Raw genomic sequence first — 15467 nt, 5'->3', positions numbered from 1 at the left:
AAAGTAATGATGTTGTACCTATGCAATCAGTGTATAATTTAGGTATGCATGTTAGAGAGTCAGTTAGGCACAATATAGTGCAAGGGAAATTTATTGAACTTCATCCCATCTGCTGGGGGTCATGGGACTAATGCAAACCAAAGAAACTTGGCACTCACTAGTGCAGGGGAGATAATAACCAAAGAGGCGACAAAACAGATTGACTCCATTGATAAATGGACTGATGCAATGCTGATATTTGCATCAATATATCTGGCCTTGCACCCTGCTAAATCATCTGAGTTACTAAAGTACATCCATGCAGTAAGGCTAGGGACAGCAAGAGGGGAAGTAAGTTGGTTTGAGTATGACACCCAATACCGAATTCGCAAGGCTATCAATCCAGTCAGCTCCTGGGGGAAGTTGATACAGAATTATGGTTACTTTGTATGTCACCTAAGCCCTACATTCCGTCACAGACAGCACAAAAGTGCTTCGACTACAACTTTAAGGGCATTTGCACAAAAATACAATGCCATTATTCTCATTCATGCACTCGTTGTAGTTGCCTGCACCCGCAAGTTAATTGCAATCCAAATAAGCCCCTGTTCTATACACCTTGTGGACAAAAATCGGGTCAATCATCTTTTCGTCGCCCAAGCCCCTCATACACCTCGTCCAATCACCATGCAGGGTTTCAAAACCAACATTAATATTGGAGACAACAGTCACCACAACCACACAAATTCAGTAATGCAGGCAACCAAAACATATGGGAACTAGGAAAAACCCCAATCAATAAATCGGTGTTAAAGAAGTACTTGGTAAACTATCCCAATAGAGCTGTAGCAAACAAATTATTGTCAGGATTTTCTTTTGGATTCCATTTACATTATTCAGGCCCAAGAACCCATTTAGAAAATAGTAATTTAGTTTCAGCATATCAACATCCCCACGAAATTATGGAAAAAATAAACAATGATGTCAAATTAGGAAGGATTGGGGGCCATTTAAGAAACTGCCTATATCTAATCTGCGCATATCTCCTATTGGAATTGTTCCGAAAGGTGATAATTCAGGGTGGCGCCTTATTACTCATTTGTCATTTCCTCCGGATAATAGCGTGAACCTGTATATTGACCCTTTAGAATCCACAGTACATTATACATCTTTTGATGCTGTTGTCCAAATGTTGGCTAAAGTAGGTAGGGGGCTTATATTGGGAAGATGGTTATTAAATCGGCATTTAGACTGCTACCTATTAATCCAGGTGATTTTGACCTACTGGGAATCAAGGTAGATGGAAATTATTACATAGACAAGTGCCTTCCAATGGTTTGCTACGTTTTTTACAATGGATTGTGGAAAAAAAAGAGTGTCTTGACTACCATTGATCATTACCTAGATGATTTTATTTTCGCTGGCAAGGATTTTTTAAATTGTTGGAAGTTAATGGTTACATTTAAACAAACAAGTCAGGAATTAGGGGTTCCATTGGCAGATGACAAATATTTAGATCCCACACATAGTCTAGTGTTTTTAGGGCTAGAAATTGATACTGTTGGCATGATGGTACAGGTTCCAACTGCAAAGTGCATAGAACTTAGTCTATTGCTAAAGCAACTTGTAAGCAGTTACGTTACGGTAATTAGTCATTGTTAGGGAAGCTCAATTTCTTTACTAAAGCTATTGCACCAGGTAGGGCTTTTGTTGGGCGAATGCATGATGCAACCATTGGTGAGTAGCAGCCACACCACTCAGTGAAATTGAATCAAGAAATGAAGGAAGATATGTACTTATGGTTAACATTTTTGCAAGAGTTTAACGGGAAAGTGTACTTTTGTGAGTCGGAGTGGTCTTCCAACTTAGTGCTAGACTTGTTTACAGATAGATCAGGTGCTAAGGATCTGGGCTGTGGGGCATACTTTCAAGGGGAGTGGTGCTACTTTCCTTGGCCTTCGGGTTGGGATAGAACAGACATCCTTTCAGACATGACAACACTTGAGTTGATTCCAGTGGTATTAGCCATAAGTCTATGGGGGAGAAATCTTGAAAATAGGAAAGTACTGTTTCACATTGATAACCAGGCACTGGTCACTATCCTCAACAAGCAAACACCCAAATCAAAAAGAGTGATGTGTTTGCTCCGTCCTTTCATAATAAAATGTATGTTGAACAACTTCTTATTCAGGGCAGTATACATAAATACAAAATGTAATGAAATTGCTGATTCAATATTTCGTAAACAGCTTCCACCAGGTCGCGCCTCATGCACAGACCTCACCATTGAGCGTTCCAGCAAGCTTCCAGTCTCTCATCTCCAAGCTGAAGTACACAAACTTCTTCATGCAGCCCTCTCTGGAAATATGCACAAGGCATACCAAACTGGTATCCAGGCTTATAATAATTTTTGTAGTCAACATGGTCATAATTCCCCATGGCCACCCTCTCTCGATTCAGTTGTTCAGTTTGTAGCATACTTGTCACTCAATGGTCTTACCTATGCAACGGTGCGTTCCTACTTGGCAGGTTTACCACACTCTGTAAAATTGCAAGGCTACCAAGATCCGACCAACCAATTCTTGGTAACTAAGTTATTGCAAGGTCTGAAACATATTGCCCATACGCAGGATTGCAGATTGCCAATTACAAAGCAACCTTTGCAAGATATAATAGCAATACTGCCCAGTGTATGCACAGAAAACTATGAAACACTATTGTTGCTGCTGCCTTCACTACTGTCTTTCATGGGTTCTTGAGAGTTAGTGAAGTAGTTGTATCACACAAAAACAATGAAAAGGTCTTACTGAGGGAAAATCTAGATATTGATCACATCAATTCATGCCTGCAGCTGGAATTAAAATTTTCCAAAACTGACCAAGCTGGTTGGGGAACAACTTTATAAATCCAAAGGACGGGTGATATTGCATGCCCTTACAAAATACTCACAAAGTTCTTAATGATGAGACCAAAGCATAAAGGTCCACTTTTTTGTCATTTTTGTGGTTCCTCTGTTACTAGGTATCAATTTACATCTGTCTTGGAAAAGACAATATCAGCTCTCAAATTGGACACAAAAGCCTATAAATCTCATGCCTTTAGAATAGGGGCCTGCACGGAACTGGCAGTAAGAGGATTTCCACCCAATGTTATACAATCCTCTGGAAGATGGGCATCAAATTGTTATAAAACTTACATACGCATACCAAAATTTTTAAATCAGTAACGTGTAATTTCAGATGAACAGTTCATTTGTATGTTTGGGTCATCTATCATAAAACGTGTACATGTAGAGTCATTACATAGGCCTGGTGGGACCAATCTCAATTTAGAAAGGATAAAAGTTTCACTCTGGTGGCAGGGTTATGGAGGACTCGAATTGATCAAAGCGATTAACAAGATAAAGACCCTACGGCAAGTAGGCCCTTCCCCTACCGCCTTGTTAATCCACTGTGGTGGTAACGACTTGGGTAAAACTTCTGTGAGAAAAATAAGGTTGGCAATAAATCAATTAATTCTTTATCTAAGACAAGAATGTTGTAATGCACACATCATATGGTCGCTCAATTTGCCCAGAATTGCCTGGCGATACACACAAAACACAAAAGCTATGGAGAAAGCTAGAAAACGAATTAATTCCTTTATTCAGAGCAGAGTGTGCGAGGTTGGGGGATCCATCATTCACTACCCTGAAATATCCGACCATCCTCAATTTTTTCAATCCGATGGGGTACATTTATCACAATTGGGCAATCAAATATTCTTGAATACCTTGCAAGGCTGGCTGGAATTTATCATGGAATTCAAGGCCCAACTTTACCCTCCACTATAAATTTTCCCACACGTAACCAGATTGCGCCCGGTTGTCGCAATTACCCCCACCCAATCGGTGGCGGAGACCCAACTGAAAGGGCTTTGGTGCAAAGCTCTTGCAGTTGAGTCTTTTGGCCCAACGTGCGGTTTATTATGTACATGTGAAAAATATGATATTTGATTTGAAAATTCGACCTTCATTTCTGCTCCACCCAGGCTTAAGACCATGTTTGTTTGATGTGTTTGAATTTGACCTTGACCTTTGCATCTCCCAGGGTCAAGGTCATCCCTAATTGATGTTGACATTGATATGATGCTTTTGGGTCTTGCCATTTGTGTGAGGCAGCCCACAATTTGAACTTGATTTGTTTGCTTTTGATACTTTAATCAGCCGTGCCCTTTATCGCCAAATAAATTTATAAACACGTATTGCTTGTGTATGTTTGCACTTTCTGAGATAATTTGGCATCTATGTGATACGCATGTTCACATAAGATGCTGTTATCGAAGGCTGCAAACCATTTGAGTTGTCTTTCATTAATCTACAATTACTTCTCTTGGGCATATATAAATTAAGTACCCCGGATCAAATCAACCTTTTCCATTTATAACTGCTACACACAGGTTGGTGTTCCCCTATTTCATAAGAATTTGTATTCAATACCTTAATTTTTAAAACCCAAACCCACCCACCCGGAGCTGTTCTGTTGTCTTTGTTTTTTCTTCTTCTGAAACCAGGATACTGCTTGTGCCTGCTTTATCTTTCAGGTTACACTCCCAAATAAATGTCGATGCGGCTGATACAGAAACATGACTTTAGTGTGACTGATGAGCTCATTGCCCAACGAGCGGCTTATTATGTATATGTGAAAAATATGACATTTGATTTGAAAATTCGGCCTTGATTTCTGCTTCTCCCAGGCTTAAGGTAGAGACCGATAGCAACCACGTGATCAGTAAAAATCGTGTATTTTCACGTGAAATTATTTTTCGGAATTCCGTACATCGCCATAGAGTAGTTGAAAAACAAAAAGGGGTTCCGAAAGTACAAGTTGTTGCTGTGACTGATGATTGAGAGGGTCGTCTCAACAAAAGATATAGAAATTTGGCCATAGTTTAGATTAGGAATACGTCAATGTAAGAATAGTGGACTAAATGTTTCGTCCGTGCAGAATGGCACTTTTTACCTCACGAAATTCACCATCATGCATAGCTGCGCTACGTAAACAAACTTGTTGATGTAGCGTGATCGTGATGTCCGAGTGCTGCGAGTTTCAATACTGTTTATGTAGTCATTGAGAGTTTAAACAAAGTTTCTTCTGAGAAGAGGAATTCGATGGATGCATTCAACGTGGACAACGAAATCATAATTTCGTTTGGTAAGTGAAAAAAATGACAAATTGAATTTGTATTCAACCCACTTTTCCTCTGCTATTTCACAACGCGATTTTATAATAACATCTATAAACGCACAATTTGGAGCTGTTTCATTTTTTGTGCATTTATGTATTCCATATGTGCCCAAAATATAACTCCTACATGTGCATGTAATTGTAAATGGATGTCATGCATATGCCAGATTTGAAAAACAATAGGGCTCTCACAAGTTTGGGGGGGGGGAGTTGCACTAAAATTCTATTTGGTATAACTGATAGTACTTATAGTATCTTGAAATTTCATTGACCTAAGAAATATTTCAAATCTGGGGTTTCGTGTTTCATGCAAGCATGTAGGTCTACAAAACTTTATTTAAAATATTTGTAAAATCACAAGCCCTCCTCATAGGCAAATAAATGTATTGTATGAAAATAAGATATGTATGTCCTTCTCTTGACCCACACTCCGTAAAGGAGACAGGTCTGATAAATCTAGCTTTGACTTGTTTTGATATTATTAGAATGAACTGGCAGTTTATGAAAACATATCTGTCATCTCATATTGTAATATGATAATTATGATGTTTATTCACCTCATTAAGGACCCGGGGGTGGGAGGGTATGTACTGTTTAAATAGAAGGTAACTATAACAATATGAAATAAATAACAATCATGCAGATGTACTACTACTGCAAGAGTTCACATTGCTGCACTGCACACATTTATCATACATGTAGTGTTACATATGTAATACTGATTTCAGACAAGATTTTAAAAATTAACATAATAAAATACATGTGTGTGTAATTTTCAATATATCAGCATTTTAAAGTTCACTAAACATGCATTGAGACACACAATTTTCAAATTGACACTGTCTGACACAGTATAATTAATGATTAATACTGACTGTGCAAATATTAATTATGATGATTTTTTTCTAAGCATCATCCTAAGGAACAGTGCAAGTTGAAATGGGCTTCCAGCCAACAACTTCAACAGCAATTTGCCATGAAAATCAGCAAGAAAGGTACAATATTTTCTATCTTAGTAAGATAGAATTTTTCATTTTAACACCAGACATTTATAAAGACAATTCTTAGTATATTAGATATTCATCTTTTTTTCAGTATTTGAATATACAGAATATATTTTTTATAGCAGGTACTTCATTTACATTGATGATGTCATATCCCCTGGACCCCACAACTTTACAGGTTACAGAGAAAATTCAAGAACTTCTGCAAAATGTGGGACTTGGATAGAATCAATAATGTATTTGTGAGCCCAGAGCAATGGATATATTGTGCAACATACTAAAGTGTGAATTTAATGGAAAACAAGTACATGTACTCATGTATTACATGTCTTTTTTAAAGACAATAATATTGTATAAATATAGAGGAAGTGTCATTGTTGATTATTCTAAGTTTTTGATATATCAAAATCAGTAAACATTTCTAAATGAAAATAAAATACCAATTTTATAACTTTAACCGGCGCGAGCCCCCCTAAAATTTTCAAGTTTAAAGTAAATCGTGGTCTCTTGTTTAGAGAAATATATACGATAAAAGAATCCATAATTTCCTCCACTCTCAGAGAAATAAATGTCTGACAAAATCTTTTGATTTATTGAATTACTTTTAGTGGGAGAACTGCTACTTTTTCCAAAAACCCTTAAAATTTGCGTTATTTTATTAATTTCACCTTATTAAAAATGACAGAAAATAATAAAAATGACTACATAGGAGACATATTTTAAACCCTAAAAAATATGTAAAATCCAGGAGTTTCTGGGGAATCGCACCCCCCCCCCTTCAAGGCGGCCCCCAGACCCCTGCCTCATACAGTTGCACCCCCCCTCCCAACTTCAATTCCTGATCCGCCCCAGAAATAGCTTATAGAAACCTTCTTATTGTCATGTTCAATTTTCAAAGAGGTAATTTGGGAATGCTTAAACATTCTAAGTTATAAAAAGGTCAGTTGTTTATCTCTGCTGGCTGAATCTTTCTTCTCAATGCACCGAGTGCAATTCATGACGTCTATGTTCCTGCTCATTCTTTCTACTCCATACCATGCAGTATATTAAAGGGGTTGGGATGTAATGGAGACATTTGTTTTAACAAATATAAATTGTATTTCAATTTTTTGTGGGGATTTTTATTTGGGAAAACTCTTGATATTAATCATCAAATATGATGACGTATGATAAATCTATATTCTGAGTGTAAGTGCACAAAGGTCAACAACGAGAACTACAACAAAATATAAGCTAAAATTTGAAATACATACTTTCTGTATTATATTTATTAATTTAAAAAAGGTATTACAAAGAATCTTCGAATTTCAGCAAGCTGTTTTTGATGGATTGTTTACATCTTTTAATAACCCTTTTTCTTACGAAAATGTGTAGTTTGTTAAAAGGGGGTGGGGTTAGGAATATTTTGCTAGTTCCATATTGAACCCCATTATGGTGTATAATTTTTTTCATATATTTTACTTACTAATAGACTGACCACTTAATGAAATAAAATAAGAAATTTTATTGGTAATTTTTTTGCAGCTTAAGCAAAGGTATGACCCTGTGTGCAAATATTGTGCACTGTTTTAAGGTAATTGGCCAGTGTAGCTCTGTTGAAGTAATGTTGTTGCATGTTAATAATGATTGCTGAACTTGAAATTGATGTGTAATATACAATTATGTGAAAGGTTGTTTAGAACCATATATGACAAGTTATGATCCTTTTTACAATAAAAATGTTATAGCTCTATTTGTATAATGCTCTCTACTTATTTTTCTTCACTTTTTACGCTTTACAAGGACTAAAGAAGGTGTTGTTAAAATCGTCATATTTCTCAAAAACAAGGTCGATTACCTACATTGATTTTTTATTATGTTTTATATCGAAGCTTCATCATAAACATATATCAAAATAAAAAAAATTCAATGGTTAATTTTTTTAGCATCAACCTATCAATCTCTACCTTAAGGCCATGCTTGTTTGATGTGTTTGAATTTCGACCTTGACCTCTGTATCTCACAGGGTCAAGGTCATATGTTGGATTGTCTTTGAATTTGACCTTGACCTCTGCATTTCCCAGGGTCAAGGTCATCCCTAATTGATGTTGACATTGATATGATGCTTTTGGGGCTTGCCATTTGTGTGAGGCAGCCCACAATGTGAACTTGATTTGTTTGCTTTTGATACTTTAATCAGCCGTGCCCTTTATCGCCAAATAAATTTATAAACATGTATTGCTTGTGTCTGTTTGCACTTTCTGAGATAACAGATCTTTATTATTCCTCACCAATATGTGCTGTATGATATGTTTGTCTGTATAAGATATATTTGTCTGGGTACGTTCTGCATTGTTAGATAAATCGTCATCCTCAGAAAATAAGTAAGACTCAAACTGGTAAATGAAAATGCTATATCAGATGTTTTCTAGTTTAACAGTAACAAACATTACTGTTCTGGGTCAGATCTATCTTCACAAGAATCTTCTTGATTTGTAAAATCCTCCCCAATGCCACAATCAAACCTTCAGTTTCATTTGATTTAAATACTTTAGTGCTAATTTCAATAAAAAGACACATCGGTTACCTAGTACATTTCGCAACTGATCAGATACTTTCTCTGATTTGATGTGTGTTTCCATGACAGGGTAGAATTGTCAGATCTAACTTTTTACATCTTGGATTACAAGGGAAATTTGCTAAAATTGTACAGTCTCTTTATAATAATGTGAAGTCCTGTGTAAAGTACGACGGATTTTTAAGTGAATACTTTTGTAATGAAGTGGGTCTTATGCAAGGTGAAATGTTCTCATTGTATGTTAACGATATTGAAAATAGTTTTTTGAGAGAAAACTGTCCAAGTATTGAAAGACATCTAATTAATATTTCTCTTATTATGTACGCTGATGATATGGTTTTGTTGTCTGAAAGCATTGATGGTTTACAGAAAAAGTTAAATACTTTATCTAATTACACAAAGGAATGGGATTTGAATGTTAATGTACAGAAAACAAAAATAATGATATTTAGAAATGGCAGTAAAGTTAAGGACAACGAAAAATGGTATTATAATGACGTCCTTATGGGTATTGTAAATGAGTTTAATTATTTAGGTATACTTTTGTGTTACAATGGTATTATGATGGTAAATGTTTGAAAACACAAAATCACCTAGCAGAACAAGGTAGAAAAGCATTGTTTGCAATTAATAATAGTCTTAAAAATCATTGTTTTAATGTAGAAACAAAATGTTCGGTTTTTGACATGTATGTTGGTAGAGTACTAGCATATGGATCCGAAATATGGGGATTTCATAAGGCCCCAGATGTTGAAAACGTTCATATTAATTTTTGCAAGAATGCCTTGGGTGTAAATAGAAAAACATGTAACAATATGGTCTATTGTGAATTAGGAAGATTACCTTTATGTGTTAAGAGAAAATTAAAACTTTTTAGACAATGGATCAAGCTAAAGAACAAAGACAATTGTATTTTAAAGGCTTGTTACGAAGATATGTCCACTTATAATAATAATTGGTTAACTAATACTAAAGAAGAACTGTCAAATCTAGGCTTAAATTACTTATGGAACCACAGAAGGAATCAAGATATTTATAGAATTATTGAGCACAGAATAATAGATATGTACAGGCAAAAAATTATGTGTAGTTTTGAAAATTCACCAAAGTGTATGGTGTATAAACATCTTGTTGACAATTTTTGTATACAGTATTATTTAACAAAACCAATTAGACACGTACAGTAAACAACTTATTACCCGATACAGAACGTCATCACATTCATTATGTATAGAAACTGGCTGACATAATAATGTTCCCAGAAATATGAGAATTTCAAACAGTGTAGTTTAAATGATATCGAAGATGAATTTCATTTCATTCTAAGATGTCCTTTATATAAAGAAATAAGAAAAAAAATATATTAAACAATTCTACTATGTAAAACCAACTGTATATAAACTTATAAAACTACTGAGTGTAAATAACGTCACAGAACTGAGTAATTTAGCTAAATATCTTAAATATGCCACAGAATTACGTAAGGAAAGTGTTGCTAATTAGCACAATAGACTATATATATCTACTTTATGTACTTTTTGTTAATCAGTATTATAATGTATGAATATATGCATGCATATGATTGCCTGTTAAACAAGATCACTTTGGAATGTTATTTAAGTTTATGCACTCACCATATACTGTATGTTGTTATATTTTAAAGCTGTATTGTATGTAATTAAGTCCAATGAGCCGCATGGCTCACGGAAATAAATGAACATGAAACATGAACTACCTGTACCTGCTAAACCAGTGCAGCTAACAAGGTGTAGATTTTCCGAGTGTTGTCAGATTTAATTCCATTGCTTAACAGATAATTGACGGGAGATACCTTTAAATCGCCAATATCTAAAGGACAGTCACGAGTGAATGATTCGTGCAGTGCAGGTTTTCCAAATCATATTAAAATACACAAGCATTAGTTTTATAAATCAAAACCCTTTGACAAATATATTAATGGATATTGTCCAGTGATTGGTCAGTTCTGGCCAAATATGGTCCCTTCTTTAAATGGTGTTGCCATTATATGTGTGTGTTCTCGGGGAGGCTCTATGAAGAGGCGCCGTAGTAAATACCGTAGTAGAACCATCAGATTTTCACTAGCTATATCTCATTCATTTCAGAATATTGATGACATAACTGATTATAGCAAAGGAGTATGTACTCTGAGAATGAAAAGAAATACTTATTGTGCGGTATTTGAAAATCATATCACATTAATAAGAAACCAGTTTTCCACATTAGTAAGAAGCCAGTTTTGCACATTAGTAAAAAGCCAGTTTTGAGCACTTACCTGTTTTCTTCAAAAGTCACTCAGCGTACATCACTTTCAAAGGTATCCATTTTCAGGAATAATGTATGGATACTGATGAATTATCGTATTCGGTTCACTGCCGTGTTATAACTCTGGAAAGTACATATTGGACTTCTGCGAGAAGGGCTGACTTTTACAGTCAACTGACGACTTTAACGCGAACATAATATACAGAAACCTTTTCGTGACATATTTGTATACATGGATTGCGTAATGAACATATATAATGTACATAAATGGTCAAGTTATCCAAACGTTGTAAAGTTTTAGCTACGCAACTGCTACATAATGTATACACGAACTACTATCATTTTAGAATTTACGATATTTTGATAAAAAGTATGTTCTATATATAGTCGGCAAATTTTAAAAGAGAACTAGTCGAATATACTCAATATGTGAAACAGATTGACCTGGGAAAGGGCCAGCCTGAACGTTCATCGTTTTGAGTACCTAAGAGCGTAATTTACATCTAATATTCATGTAACCGAATGCGTAGTTCATATGCATACAATTAATAAATATTAATATTACCGCAACCTAATATGACACTTTCCAGTTGATATGGGACTTTGATGAATGTTTGAACACATGTATGGCGGGAAATATGTTAGTGTTTTTTTTTGCTGTTGGTATTTGGAGACGAAAATGTAAGGATATAGTGATATATATATATATATATATATATATATATATATATATATGGCTTCAATCGGTGTACATTTTACTGCGCCGTGAATCGATGGTTATTATAAGGTGTGGATTTGTAGCGCTCTGTTCCGTCCAAATATTTCCCAGAGAGCTACAAACCTGCAGTTAATACCGTATAAAGGTAATTTTAAATTATTGTTACGTTTGATATGTTTTGTGTTTTACTTGTGCGCGTTCGATTGAATAAAGCTTTATAACAATTTTATACATTCTGTTAACTTGTCTGTGCATCGACTTGTTTACATATGAATTTGAAATTGTATTATCTCTCATCAACTTCATTTTTGCATTAGCGAAGCACAAAGTACAAGTGAGGTGTGTATAAATTTCTCAGAATCAGTGATTGCGTCGGAAGGTATACCGCGGAATAATAACCGCGGCATTCCTTTGATATTTGCAATAAATGTGGTAGAATTGACCAAATTTAACGATACAATTAACGATATCGTGCTTCCATACAATATACGATGGTTTAAACAAGTCAATCAATCTCGCAAAAGTCCATTATGACGTACATTTAAATGTCGTAGTTTGCAGAGCAGAACACAGTGAACAATATGTTCTTTAAATAGATTTACAATCAATACAATTATAGATACTGTGGCGCACTTCACCTTTGTCAGATTTATTTCAATCACGGGATATATCAGAATTGCAAATTTTTCCTGTATTGAATGATTAACAACTCATAATAGTTACAGTTTCTAGAAATCAGCAATATCGCCATGCATGTACAGAGACTGAGCATCGGGTTCGATATATTGTATACGGAAATTTAAAATATATAGACGAGTATGCACAAACATTGTTAATAATCAAAATAATCAAAGACATTTATGATCAAAGTACTAAAAAACTAGACTTGGTTTGTAATAATGATATATGGATATACACACATGTATGTTGAAGCAGGTCGTATACATTTACGCGCATAAAGTGCACACTTTTTAACACAAATAGTTACTACACAGGGGAGTTACTAACTTTTAAAAACTATCCTGGGTGTTTGCATGAGAACATTTTGTATCATAACAGCAGGAGCAATATCAGTGCAAGTACCATATTTATCGACTGGAACATTTGTGGGAAGTGTAAGAGCTAAATATTTTCAGAAAAGGCGTTCCAACAAATATAGTTGTTTAAAAGCGTGAGAAAATTACAACGCGAAGGCTGGTGAAATTTGGAGAAATTTTGACCAAATCCGAAGATGAACGAACTAAGAGAAAAGAGTCGTTAATAATATGAAGTAGCAATTTATTGGTAGTTCATTGATGCAACTAGTCGTATACAGGTATAAGATTTTAACTTCAATTACAATAAAGTCATCAGAAGGCTATACACAGTTTATGCTTGTTCGATTGATCTATACAAAAGTACATTTGTCCAATCAACCGATATACGTGAAAAATTCTGATCTTGGCACTTTTCTTAATAGGACGTGGTAAAAATCGTTATATTTGAATAAAAAAGACATATAAATGGGATTACTTGACACACAATTGTTCAACTGGATAGAGTCCAATAATAGATGTGTAATATGTATGCACCGATGGGGTCAGTATTGAACCACTAAATATTTTTTTTGGTGTCCTGCGCAGTTCAGCTCTAAAGCTCAGGAGCTAACTTCCCTAAGTGCCAGTTAAGGGTTTTTTCTTTCTCTAATTAATTAGACATAATGTGACTGCAAAACAGTTTTAGTTACTGATTTCATGTATGTGTCCATTGTGTGATTTTTCCCGCACGCAATGTTGGATCATGATGTGACAAATTTTGTAAATATTATTCATTTACTCATTTAAATCAGGATCAAAATCTCTTTACCATAACACCAACTCTTCAATATTAATTTTTATTTGATACTTTGGTCGACCAAAACACATTTCGATATGCAGATATTACATGTGCAGCTAACGCATGTGTATTGTTTTAGCGGATCTAGAAAGTGTGTGTGTGTGGTGGTGGTGGGGGTTGGGGGGTGGGGAGCTACGGCTGCTGCAACACACAAACAACTCTTGATTTTGGTTTTAAAAAGAGAGTGCGAGAGAAAGAGAAATATATCAGAATATGTTATGTGTGGTTTTCCGGGAGCATCATTACTGCATTACATTGATTGTAGGATGACAATCTGAATTTAAACAGTTAGGGAAAGGCGGGGCCGGGGAGAGGGTAGATACTCCTGTAAGTGTGTGTCATCTGTCATCGTTTTCACAGACTGATTATTATTATATTCAACATTCATCAAATGTAGTTTGTGAATCTAGTATTTTGTCAGATATTGAACTTTTGATCAAACCCCTTAGCAATAAACGCCGTAAATCCGTTTGTCATTTAAAATTCTTTTTAAAGAGTGTTTTTATTTGGTAGCTAACTTCTAAACCCAAAGCAAACGATAAAAAATAAACAAAATACATATCATGATCTCAACAACGTAATCCTTTTGATACCCACCCCCTAATGTTTTTCTAGATTCGCGCCTGGACAATGTTAATTTCATGTACATGTATATTGGATCGGTATCAAATGCAATCTTTCTGTTGAAATCTGATTTTTTTTTTTTGGCATGTGGGATTCAGTATTTTGAAAATAATCCTTTTGATAAATCAAAGTGCCCAACATGCATTGAGTTACGCATCATTAGGGGGTGGAGGTGGAGATTAACCCGATGCGTTTTCGACATCGTTCTTTTTTCCCTATTGTTACAGGACAGGTAAAGTTGGCCATTCGATCTATAGGCTGACTCGTAAGATTATTTTTCAACGAGTAGTGGTGAATTGTAGTGGAAATATAATCAAATTGATCGAATTGAAATAAATTATCAAACCCTGCCCCCCCCCTTTTTTTTTTAGATTTAGATCTTTGATTTCATTTTTGAAATTTGCGAAATAAGAATTTTCAGACAACAGTTACTGTGGAACCAACTTCTTCTCCGGCTGCCCCTCCCTCTTTCCAGGTGTCTATTTTTTTTTTACAGATTACTTTTAAAATTTACGAGATTCATATTGTTTTACAACTTGGACAGAAATAAGCATTAAATACGGCTGTAGCACCCCACACCACCCACCCACCCACCCCCGTCCTTTTCGTTAAACCTACAATTTGACGAAATATTTGGCAAAATATTACGATACTTAATGTAATGCTCCAGTTTGACTTGTTATGTTTGTGTTCAGTTCTCGTGCTATTCGTGTACATACAGCTTGATGTCGTTGCGTCTATAGCACACACCGCTTGTCAAATATCGTCTGAGGCCAAGATAAAAAAAAAATAGTGTGTTTCCTATTCCAACCTGAAAATAATAGGGTAGGTAGGTAGGGAAAACATTTTATTTTATTTTAACATTTTATTGTTAAAAATTCCACTTTGACAAGAAACAAAATGAGAAAAACAAAGTTCATTTCTTTCTCCAAAAAAAAAATAAAAAAATGCAGCCCTTCACCGGCAATGGTGACGTCTCCACATGAGTGAAATGTTCTCCAGAGGGACGTTAAACAACATTGAATCAATCAACCTACCTGTATATAATAGAGGATCAATCCTTTGTCTTGTGGAAACTGCTACATAAACAAGATACCCCTAAGTCTTATTGTTTCCATGCGACAGGGTATCTACATTCTGCAAAGGTAAAATAGCCCTGAGGATATGTTATTTTCATATCATTATTATTATATCACTTTTTA

At 35.1% G+C, this 15467-nt stretch overlaps 2 protein-coding genes across 2 annotated transcripts in view; both read right to left on the bottom strand.

The window, feature by feature from the left end:
• The window catches only part of LOC125673012 (uncharacterized), a 1263960-nt gene extending 1252709 nt beyond the window's left edge, over nucleotides 1–11251 (bottom strand). The window contains exon 1 of the mRNA XM_056159239.1: nucleotides 11059–11251. The gene's annotated coding sequence lies outside the window, so the exon portion shown is untranslated. The remainder of the gene's footprint in view (nucleotides 1–11058) is intronic.
• LOC130053656 (uncharacterized) overlaps nucleotides 1–15467 on the bottom strand; it is a 231689-nt gene that overhangs the window by 27869 nt on the left and 188353 nt on the right. The gene's annotated exons all lie outside the window — the stretch shown is intronic.

Source organism: Ostrea edulis, chromosome 3, assembly GCF_947568905.1.
Source record: "Ostrea edulis chromosome 3, xbOstEdul1.1, whole genome shotgun sequence".
NCBI classification, from domain to species: domain Eukaryota; kingdom Metazoa; phylum Mollusca; class Bivalvia; order Ostreida; family Ostreidae; genus Ostrea; species Ostrea edulis.
The sequence above is the reverse complement of the archived record's forward strand: the minus strand, read 5'-3'. Positions and strand labels throughout refer to the sequence as shown.